Below are 12,352 nucleotides of genomic sequence, written 5' to 3' on the forward strand. Positions count from 1 at the left end.
ACCAAGGGTCCATGAGCCCAACTGAACAAAGGAAACCTACTAAAAAACCTACCTAAAAATCAACTATATACAAAAAGTGGAGCAGTGTCCGTCGACTCCAAATCATAATAAGAAAGAAAGGAAACCTAAAACTAAAGAACTATATACAAAGGCGGCGGGCAAGTCCAGCGGCTCACTCCGTGGTGTCCCGGGCCAGGGCATCATCGAACACCTGTTCGATGTCCCGGAGGCGGTCCAGTTCCATGGCCCCGAGGGTCCGCAGGGACGATGCCGTGTCCTCCTCAAACCCCCTGCGGATTGCCTCGAGGCACTCGGCCCGCCTCAGGGCCCTCCGCATGGAGTTCTCCGCCCTGACCATTGTGAGCCGCGCCTCTTCCGCCCGCCGCCGCTCCGCACCTAAGGCGTGGCCCAACCGCTGCCACACGGAAGACACTCTCTGTCCTGGGTCCCCCTGCCCTCCGGCGATGCCTGCCCCTCCGATGTCGAAAGCCCCGAGCCTTCATGTCTCCCACCATGTTGCTGCTGCTGCTGCTCTGCCTCTGCCCGTGCACTGCCTCCTGCTGCCTGCACATTCTCCGCCGGCTGGGGTGCAGTTGTTGATGTGGCCACCCCTGCTGGACCTCCGACTCCCGACTGTGGCAGGGATGCCTCCTCCACCAGCCTGGCCGCACCGTCAGAGGCAGCTCCACAGGGCACCCAGGTGACTGATGGGTGGGAAGATGGCACAGAGGACGACTGGCGCGTAGGGGGTCCAGTTGAGGAGGGGGTCGGAGCAAGCCCCATCAGATGGAGGAATCCGGCCTGGGTGACCTGTCCCAGCAGGCTGACGTGGTCAACGAGCCATTCGAGATGACGTGCAGTCTCTCCATGAAAAGACTGCAGGTCACCTCGCATGGCCCGTTGACGCAACGCCACACCAGCCAGGACAGGCTCAACCCGGACCTGGATGGCCACGTCCGCAGGCAGAGGAAGGCCAGTTGACGTCAGCTCATCCCCTGCCTGAAAACAGGTCTGGACGTAGGCATCCCTGCTGGTGCAAGATGATGCAGGGACAGGATCGGGGACAGGATTGCACACAGGCACCTCCGCGGCCGCCTGTGCTGCCTCCTGTCCCTGGTCCTGCACTGCACCACTAGCACCAGTGGGATCCCCACCTCCAGACCCCGTCTCTGGTGCTTGCACGGCCCCCTCCTCCACCAAACCCCCCACCAACCTGGATGACTCCGTGCCATCTTCCCCTGTTGGGCCCTGTGGGGTCCCAGCTGCCCCTTCTGCTGCCGAGGAGTCCAACTGCAACCTCCGCCTCTTGGACTTCCTCCCGGCAGCTGCGGCCTGGGCCGCGGCACCGGACTCCTCACTCCCCGACGAGATGACAACACGGGAGGGGAGCCAGGCCTTGCGTCTCCGGCTGGCGGTCGGATCCCCGGCGCTGTGCTCCACAGCACCTTCTCCGCCCTCTTCATCAGTTGACGCTGCAGACAGGGAGAAACAAAACACAGGCATCAGGGCACTGTACAATGGACACATACACGCATGACAGTTGCACATGAGTGGCATTGGCAAACCTCAGACATGTCATCACAATCCCCAACACACATGTCATTGCAACTCACACACATGAGCCATACCACAGCCATATCGCAACTGCCACCACCATCCCTGCACATACAACAGCATCAGCAGCCAAAGGGGAGCCAGACATCACATGCAACACAGGAAGTGCACCACACATGTACACACAGCACCACACTTGCATGCATGTCTACACCTCTGCCAAGTGTTGCACTGTTCAGACGGGCATCCATGTCACATCTGCCAATCAGGCTTCCACATACCGCTGTCACATGCATCCATGTTGCATCACTGTTGCACCCTTGACAAATACACACACATGCACATGTACACAGTGCTCATACATGCAGCCGAAAACAACATACATGCCTGACATCACGGACATGTCTACTTACATACACATTCATCCAAACATGTGTGCACGCACAACTGCATTTGCCATGCAAGCCCACACACACAAGCACCATCCATGTCTCACACATTACAGCCCTCGCATGTGTCAGACCCACGGCCCTGTACACCCCCACCCATACTCGACCCCATACAAACAGATGTGCAACCGGCACAATGCCGAATAATCACCACACGCACTGCTCACAATCAGGATGCATGTACACTCACAGCTCGACTCCAGACGGGTCTGCTTCTCTAGGACCTGGACGTGGAGCGCTGGGGATATGCGTTCCAGGACCCCCATCTGTTCTTCCGACAAGTGGCCCCGGCGCCCCTTGGCATCCGACGCCTTCAAGAGGCGCCGGGCCTTGTTCAGGGTCCTGGACCTGAAGTCCTCCCAGCGCTTCCTGACATGTTGTAAGTCCCGGACTGCCACCCCCTCCGCGTTGATGGCAGTCACGATGTCAGTCCAGATCCGAGTCCGTCCTTCCTTGTCGCCGCGGGAACTTCCGAAGAGGGCATCATACTGCCCCAGGACTTGCTCCACCAGGACACCAACTTCGGTGGCACTGAAGCTGGTGCCCCTCTGCCTCTCTGGCCGGGGGCTGTCAGTGGTCACAGATGGTGTTTGCCCCGACATGACAACCCCAGAGGCAGGAGTGGGTGGGCAACTGGGTCCTGGGGCTGGGCTGTGGAGCGATGGAATTCCAGTCGGGAGTCTTCGGTTCCAGCAGGGGTGGTCACAGCAACAGCACCCCTGGCTGATGTGCAGGCAGCAAATGGCAGCGCACGTGGGCAGCAGGCAGTCAGGCAGCAGCAGATGGCAGGTGGGAGCGTGCTCGGGGCTCTGGGGGGCAGTAGTCCGGCCTTCTGGGCAGGAGCGTGGTCTTCCGTGTGCTTACGCGTGGCCAGCTTGGTACGGAGTGATTTGGCACGTGAAAATCCTGCACGTCAGCGTGAAAACCGAGGAAAGGCCCTTAGCGCGTAAGTGCGTCAGCACGCATACGCGAATCTATTGGACCAAAGGCCCTCAGCGCGTAAGCGCGTCTGTGACGTGACCCGCACGGGTGTTTCCCACACAGCACGTGATGACAGAGCACACGTGGAAAGACTGCACGTCAGAGTGTCATCGCGTGTAATTGGACAGCACGGCAGAGTCTCATTACGTGTAATTGGACAGCACGTCAGGGTGTCATCGCGTGTAATTGGACAAAAGTGCGCGTACACGCGATTGGCCTATGTACGTGTATATCAGGTGTGCGCGGACACTTACACACGCAAGTACGTCAGCGCACCTGTATCCCGGTGTGCGCGGAAATTTCCACACGCTATTGGACTGGGTACTGGATTTCAGGGGTGCGCGGGTCACACGCTCGCCTACAACACGCGCAACGCATTAATTTGCGCGCTAAAAAAATAACAAGCTCAGACCCAGGATGAACATACCGTTCCTAGCAGCAGTGGGCGTGGCCTACCAAAGGAGGAGGAGGAGGAGGATAGTCAGGGCCAGAATATTCACACCCAGAACCAGCCTTTTCGGGATGCCTGATGACCAGGTGCATGGGAGGTACAGGTTTCCACCACACATCATACTGGACCTGGTGAGTGAGTGGAAGGATGACCTCACATCACCCACCCTGTGCTCCCAAGCACTCAGCCCCCTGGAGAAGGTCCTCAATGTACTGCACTTCTTAGCCACTGGATCATTTCAGCAGACAAGTGCCATTGTGGGTGGTGTATCACAGGCCACCCAGTCACGCTGCCCACACCAGGTCTTGAACATCATCACTGCACGCCCATCAGTCCGCAGACACATATACCTGCCGAGAACCCCTGCAGAAAGGCATGCTGCCGCCCTGGATTTCTACGCTGTGGCACGATTCCCCAAAGTGCTAGGTGCCATCGACTGCACCCATGTGGCTCTACGTCCCCCCAGGGCATCTGAGCACATCTATAGGAACTGCAAGCACTGGCATTCCATCAACGTGCAGGTAGTATGTAATGCCAAGGGAATCATCACCTCAGTATATGCCAACTATTCCGGGTCCACCCACGACAGCTTCATTTACCGAATGTCCACCCTAAGCCGGGACCTAGAAGCTGGGCGGCATGGCGATACATGGCTGCTTGGTGAGTATGAATGCCACTGCACATGCATGCATGTCAGATACTGAGCAAGGTCACAACCCCACCAATGATACCAATCACCACCTCCACAGGGGACAGTGCCTACCCTCTCAGCCCCCACATGATGATGCCAATTCGGAACCCCACCACGCCACCCCAGGTAAGATATAACGCAGGCCAAATTACAACCCGGGGCATAGTGGAGCGCACATTCGGAGTGCTGAAGTCACGCTTTTGCTCCCTTGACCGTTCTGGCGGGCAGCTGTTGTACGCTCCCCCAGTAGTGTGCAGGATCATAGTGGCAGCATGTGTCCTGCACAACGTTGCAACACGCCGGGGCCTGGCCGTGGACATGGTGGTGCCCCCCCATCCCCAACCACATGCACAGCCGCTGCACATGGGAGGGGAAAGGGCACGGGGGGAGGCAGCCCGTACACAGCTAGTGGCTAATTACTTCACATAGAAATCACACCCCTGTGGAGTGCACACTGCCCTGCCACATTCCATCTGACAATCAATGATGACTCAACCTGACACTGACCCTGAATGTCTGGAGAAAGAACCGTGAAAACCATATCAGCCTGAGATTGTTCACCTGGAAGTGTCACAATGTGTGCATCCCTACCCACACAGACACCACCAATGCAGTTTTGTGAAGTTGCACATTCAAGCAGCTAAAATGAATGCCCACTTGCAAAATGCAACAAGAGGACAGTGCCATGTCAGCCAACCCAACCCCAGCACCGCCACACCACACACCATGCCATGTCATGCTATTTGCAGGTAAACAAAGTAATCCACACAGCATGACACTAGTGTCACAATGTACAGTGTCCCTATTAGATACTTGCAACACCTGAAATGCTCACAGTAATGCCGGACCAACAACAAACTTAAGCACGTACTACCATTAACATGACATCACTAATGTTAAATATTAGTAGTCTCACCACCTGGAAATGCCTGCACTCCCACCACTACCAACTGTGCAGTGTTGGCGCCATGTAGAGTTGTAGGTGCACTGCTGCCAACATGGACCACATCTCCAGACTAGAGGTCCTTGTGTAGACATGAGGAAGGGACCTGCAAATTGGGAGGTAGACACAGAAGATGAGTTACACATCAATGCAACATGCAGTTACAACCCAACAGCAATATGCACTAGGAATGTATACACAGTATTGACTACAGACTGCCCACACAGCTCATGGGAGTCCAACGTCACTGTGTAATTCACTGTCACTTGGGCACACCCTTTGCAAGCCCATGGCAACGGGAAGCAGGAGGGGTGTGTGTGACTCAAACCCAAGCATCTGAACCAAATACATTACAAGCCTGCATGTGCCCAGCCACAATGCAGCGTATGCCCACAGGAACCACGGAAGCCAACAAATCGTCCCAAAAAAATAGGGAGTAAAATAAATAAAAATAAAAATAAAAATAAAAAAAAATCAAAAATGGCCATTGAAGGGCCCGGGGGGGGGGTTGGGGAGGCCACCCAGGAGGTCCGAGTACAGGATGCACACCAGAACCCACCTGCGTGGATCCTGGGAAAAAAAAACACCTCCATGGGCTCATGGCCCACACGGCTACCCTATTGTGGGAGTATCACTGCTGTCGCTATTATCACCCTGTGCAGCTGCATCCGGAGGTGGTTGCACTATGGGAGGCAGCCCACGCAAGGCCCTAGTCTGCTCCTCCATGGCTGCAAGCATGCGGGTGTGGTAGGTCTGGTTCTGGAGGATGAGTGTGCGGAGGTCCCCATGCAACAACTCACGGGATGCCGAACCTCCGCCCTCGTTGCCTGCATCTCAGCTGAGAGCGTACGGGTGAGACGCTCCAGCTGCTGTTCTGTCCTTTGGTGTGTTGAAGCCTCAAGCTCAACAAGAGTCGTCCTGAGGTGAAGGAGCTCCTGCCTCAGGGCTTCCCTGTGGCCCTGGGACTCAATGGAGATGGCCTCCTGCAGAGTCGCCAGTGCCGCCCGCCTGTCCTTGTTGGACCCCAACATGTCCTCCCTGTGTGACTGGCAGATGGAGTCGGTTGCCTGCTCTAGTCGCTCCATCAGACTTTCAGGGGGGACAATGGAAGTGGCCACCCTATCCATGGCCTGAGCCATCATCTCGGATGATGCTGCCTGTTGGGTTGCCATACCGTAAATGGATTGCTCCCATGCGGTATTGCCAGGTGGCGTACGGCCACCACGTCGGCGGGCACCACACCTGTCTGGGGCAAGGCGAACTGCGCCTTGCTGTGCCGGCACTGCCTGAGGCTGCAGGACTGCATTCCCCCTCTGATCTGCTGGCCCAGGAACAGGATCAGATGTCGCGGAGTGTGACCCTGCATCCGTAACCACCAAAGGCGTAGCTGCCAACACTGACATCCCCATTGAGGGTTCTGACCCTGGTGCAGGTGGGTGAGACAGAACAGAATCCCTTCCTGGAACACTCACCTGCGACGGCACGTAGGTCTCATCCGAATCAACACCTGAGTACAGCTCGGGGGAGGTGCAGCCAGAGACACCCCTTGAGAGCAGGACCTGCAGCACTTGTGGGTTCTCACCCACCACCACACCACGTCCCTCACTGGTGGTTGGTCGGCCCTCGGACCCCTCCTGGGTCTGCACCATCTCCACAACCCCAGCAGTATCAGGTGCATCTTCCCCTGCAAAGACATAAAAACAAAGAAATGGAAACAGGCATTAGCACCATGGCACACAATGAGGGCTGAGAAGCAAGAGAACCAGTACTTGTTTGACACATGTCCCACATGACTAAAACCCTCCCATGCATGCACCCTCACTGCGTATGAAGGGCAGGCAAATGGCACACACTGATGACACCAAGATGGAAGATGAACACATTTTCTGCATGCTGCCAGGCAGTGGCATCACACATTGGCCTGTGATTGGCAGGTGAAACACACATGCCATCACACAGATGGCATGTACCATTGCTATTGAGTGAAGATAGAGAGGAGGGCAGCACCTATTCATTCAGTCCAGTTCCTGCATGTAATAGCTTTTCTAATTCAAACAGGTCAGATTCTTCACCTGGAGCTGCCAGTCCGAAATGGTGCAATTGCACAGGGACATGTTTGTACAAATGATATACAGGTAACAAAGTCACTCCACTTTACCATAGCCATGTCAGACATGTGACTAGAGGACTGCGACATGCCTAGTAATAGTGGTGGAATGCAAACAATCTGACTAAATGAACAGTGAAAAATCAAGCAACAATGTTGTGGCAAGGTGACACTTCAAGGGCAACTGGCGTGCAGTTGGGCTAGATGTCTACTGTTGGCAGAAGGGATACTGCTATGGCCAAATGCAGCTGCGCAGGATGTATTGCATGAAGCACATGGCTGACCCATACGACTCAGGCGCACACACTCTCACCTGTCACACAAACAGAAGCCCTCACACACACCATGCACATGGATGACACACACATGCATGTGCACTCACCGAACAATGCTCGTAGTCAGCCAGATCTCCCACGCCTTGGATCTGTTCCTCCGTGACGTAGGTCCCAGCGACTGACTCATGTGGAGTGAGTTCCATGTCTACTACTGGAGACCCACCTCCAGTCACTAGAGTTGCGGCATGACTTGAGGCCAGCTTACTCTTTGCCCTGCGCTTTAGGTCATTCCAGCGCTTATAGCAATCATTGGCTGTGCGCCTCACGATTCCAAGGGCACTTACGATGTCCGCAACGGTCTGCCAGTGTGCCTGGCGTTGTGCAGGTGTGGTCTTGGATCCTGCAACAATGACCATCTCGTTGTCATGTGCGGACACATACTCGACAAGTGCATTCAGTTCGTCATCCGTGAAGCTGGGCTTCCTGGATGGGCCGGACTGTGTAGCCGTGTCTGGGGCCGGACGAGCACTCTTCCTCTTCCGCTTGGAAGGTGGTGGTGATCCTGAGTGTCCTGCGCCGCTCTGGACACTAGGGGCAGGAGCCCTGGTGGACTCTGTATCAGGAGTGTGGGATTGCACACTCAGCATGGGAGTTGGTGCAGGCATTGGCTCTAGTGTGATGGTGTCAGGGGGAATGTCAGCAGCATGGAATAGGACCGACACTGTCCGGGCTGGGTGTGTGAGGGCTGGGGTGGATGGAGCCGCAGCTGCCCCTGCAGCCTCTCCGCCCTGCCTACTTGGTGCAGCAGATGACCTTGCTGCCCCAGATGCACGTGGCATGGTGACATCAACGTGCACCAGCGCACGTGTCATAGGCCTGCTGACCTGGAAGTCAGCTATGGAGTCAGCCAGGTCTGGTGCCACAATGGGCTGGTCCAACAAGGGCTGAGCATGGATGGTGTCAGCCACATCAGCCTCAACAGGAGGGGGGGGGATTATGGGTGCCCTTGACTGGTCCTCCACACATGGGGGGACAGGCTCACCCTGCAAGTAACGACCACGTCCCCTACCGGATCCACCACGGCCACCACTTGTGGCTCTTCCACCTTTGCCACCCTTACGGAATCCTCGCCTCCCAGCCGTGGCACTGATGTTAATGTGCGTATGGGAGTGGCTGTAAAATATTGTCCTGGGCAATTGGGGGTCAAAGGGGTTGGGTACCAGATGGTAATTGTACCCTAGTGCTCTTGCAAGGCTGATTGTAACCCCTGGGGAAAGATGACGGGTCACGCTACGCACAGGAGCCCCAAAAAAGGGAGATGACGTGCACGCAACCCCTCCTAGACCACGTGTGCAGAAAGAAAAACCTGCACTACGCTGTGGCACCCAGTAACACAAGAATGAACGTATGCGTGTCACACGCAGCCTAGAATGACCTCTGAAGGGGTAGGCTACACACGGGGCGAGCACAGATGTTAGATACGTGCGTGACTCACCGTCTGCCAGGTAAAAGAGCGTGAAAAAGGAGCGCGTTTGGTTGGCAACATCCCCGCCAAAAGAAGATTTGTACGCTGTCTGAGGAGACAGGACAACAGCAGAAGGGAACACTGTTTGAGGGAACAGGCCCAGGTAAACCAGTAAAAGAGAAAAAAGAGAAAAAGCTGTCAGAGGTAACAGGGAATACGAACTTGAAACGCCGTGAAGTAAATCGCGTGTGAAACGACAAGTACAGAATTCACCCACTCGCTCTCCACGAAAAGCACGTACAAGGAAATGGTGTTCTACACGTACCTTTTATACAGGCCCACACGTCCAGCGTCACTTACGCAGCGTGTATGCGCTAGGGCCATTTCCACCAATTACACGCTTTGTCACTTCTGCGTGTAGGGCCATTTCCACCAATCACACGCGATTACACTCTGACGTGCAGTCTTTCCACGTGTGCTCTGTCATCACGTGCTGTGTGGGAAACACCCGTGCGGGTCACGTCACAGACGCGCTTACGCGCTGAGGGCCTTTGGTCCAATAGAATCGCGTATGCGTGCTGACGCGCTTACGCGCTAAGGGCCTTTCCTCGGTTTTCACGCTGACGTGGAGGATTTTCACGTGCCAAATCACTCCGTACCAAGCTGGCCACGCGTAAGCACACGGAATACCACGCTCCTGCCCGGAGGGCCGAACTACTGCCCCCCAGAGCCCCGAGCACGCTCCCACCTGCCATCTGCTGCTGACTGACTGCCTGCTGCCCCTGCACTGCTGGGGGGTGCGGGTGGTGGTAGACATGAGTGGGGGCCTGGTGGAGGGTGCCCCTGCACTGCTGGGGGGTGGGGGTGGTGGTAGACATGAGTGGGGGCCTGGTGAAGGCTGCCCCTGCACTGCTGGGGGGTGGGGGTGGTGGGAGACATGAGTGGGGGCCTGGTGGAGGGTGCCCCTGGTGGCTGGAAGATGGGGGTGGTGGGAGACATGGGTGGGGGCCTGGTGGAGGCTGCCCCTGCACTGCTGGGGGGTGGGGGTGCAGGGGGACATGAGCAGGTGTGCAGGGTAGTCCCCTGTTTTGTGGGCTGCCTGCAGGGGCCATCGAGGGTGTACAGGGAACACCTGTGAGGACCCACCCAGCCTAATCGCGTGTGGAACTTCCCGCGCACCCCTGTAATACACGTACCAAGCCAAATCGCGTGTGATAATTCCCGCGCACCCCTGTAATACACGTACCCAGCCGAATCGCGTGTAAAACTTCCCGTGTACCCCTGTAATACACGTACCCAGCCAAATCGCGTGTGATAATTCCCGCCCACCCCTGAAATGCACGCGCCCAGGCTATTCGCGTGTGGAACTTCCCGCGCACCCCTGAAATACACGCGCCCAGGCTATTCGCGTGTGGAACTTCCCGCGCACCCCTGAAATACACGCGCCCAGGCTATTCGCGTGTGAAACTTCCCGCGCACCCCTGAAATACACGCGCCCAGGCTATTCGCGTGTGGAACTTCCCGCGCACCCCTGAAATACACGCGCCCAGGCTATTCGCGTGTGGAACTTCCCGCGCACCCCTGAAATACACGCGCCCAGGCTATTCACGTGTGGAACTTCCCGCGCACCCCTGAAATACACGCGCCCAGGCTATTCGCGTGTGGAACTTCCCGCGCACCCCTGAAATACATGTACCCTGCTGAAATCGCGTGTAAAAGTTCCCGCGCACCCCTGTAATACACGTTCCCTGGCTAATCGCGTGTATAACTTCACGCGTACCCCTGATATGCACGTTATCCGCTTTGCGTTCCTTGTTTGGCAGCCCTGTAAACTGGTCCAGGGTTAGCGCAGCCCTTTGCGATGATTTCGCGATTTTGATGGCTTTTCCTTGCGCGAGGGCGTTCTTGGGGGCGTTACTGGCGCTGCTGCAGGTTCGCTGCGATACTCTGCGCCACGGCTGGTTTGGGAGCCTAAAATCCATGAATATGCTGTGCGCGGAAATCGGTTTTAGCGCACGTGCCTGGCGCAGACAATCGCACGCGGACACTCTGCGCCAGCCGCTTGCAACACTTTTCTGCGAAATTCTATGAATTACCCTGTGAGTCTATTCAAGAATTGCCAAGAACAGAGGCTGTAGAAGGAATGTGCACCCTGCGCAGATTGGCGTTTGCGTGGGCAGTAACACCCCGCTCTGTATATTTTGTTAGGTGTTATTAAACGGACGTGTTATGAAACGTGCTGTTGATATTTCAGTTATCCCCAGCGTGACTATGGTCTCCAGTGACTTTGTTTAATGATGCTTTAATGAAAAGGAAATTCCCACAATCTGTTGCAAGTTTGCACAGCCATTCTATTTGCAGGTGGGTTAGCCATACAGTGATCTAATGCCCCAGTGCATGGTGGTGTTGAAAGATGAAAAGACATATTTTACATACAAAAAAACATCCGACTGCGTTTGGTTATGATTTCACATTCAACTGTGGGCAGCGTACTGACCAGAGCTATCCAGATGAGAAGTGTAGTGTTAGAGCTTTCATTGATCCGTCTTCATGGGTGGTACTTTGAATTATCAGCTGCAGAGAAATGTCGGGGACTTGTACAAATCCGACTACTGTCGCAATTGCATTTTACTATCTGGAAATATTTTCCAAAATTGGTGTTTCATGATTTTAAAAAGTTGCTATGTTAACATAAGTAGACATTGATAGTAGCAATGCATTCGTAAAGTCTGCGTATAAGTTAACTGTGTTGCTCGATAGCATTGGATCATATTTGCCAGATAGGTTAAGAAGAAACAATATGATTTACCATAATTGTGCAAGGACTACAAACCCATATCAGTGCATTTCCAAGCTCTCATTTGGGACATAATTACCACTAGCACCGGCAGTACAACGCGCCGAATTACAGCAGGTAAAGTTGCTGGTACTACTGTAATACTGCCACTCGAATTCCAGAAATACCACTTGGTATTCTTTTATTTATTTATTTATGTATTTATTTATTTATGTACATATGTATTTTACCATCCAATTCCACCCTCATTTTAAGGGTAGACATGGATGGTGTACTTCAGTGGTACATAGCACTACTGTACCTTTTATTTAATGCAAACAAGTGTTGATTGTGGATTTTATGATTGCATGGCAACTGTGTTAATAGGGGATGCCCACTTTTTCAACTCCATTTAATTTCTCTATGAAAATGTGTTTTCCCTGTATAAGGGTGCACTTGCACCCCATCACTATCCTTCTCATCCGCTATCCTATTCAACACAGACCTCGACCAACTACCTTTTTATCTCTCAGCTAATGCCCTTTCATGGTGACCTCAAGCCGTGCTCACAGAGGCAGAGCTCACTGCCCTGACAGAGAATGTTGCAGCACATGTTGATGCACTATTTGGGGCTGGAAACCGTCGCACCAGCCAAAGGAG

This window comes from Ambystoma mexicanum, chromosome 4q, assembly GCF_040938575.1.
Source record: "Ambystoma mexicanum isolate Mex_15411 chromosome 4q, UKY_AmexF1_1, whole genome shotgun sequence".
NCBI classification, from domain to species: Eukaryota; Metazoa; Chordata; class Amphibia; order Caudata; family Ambystomatidae; genus Ambystoma; species Ambystoma mexicanum.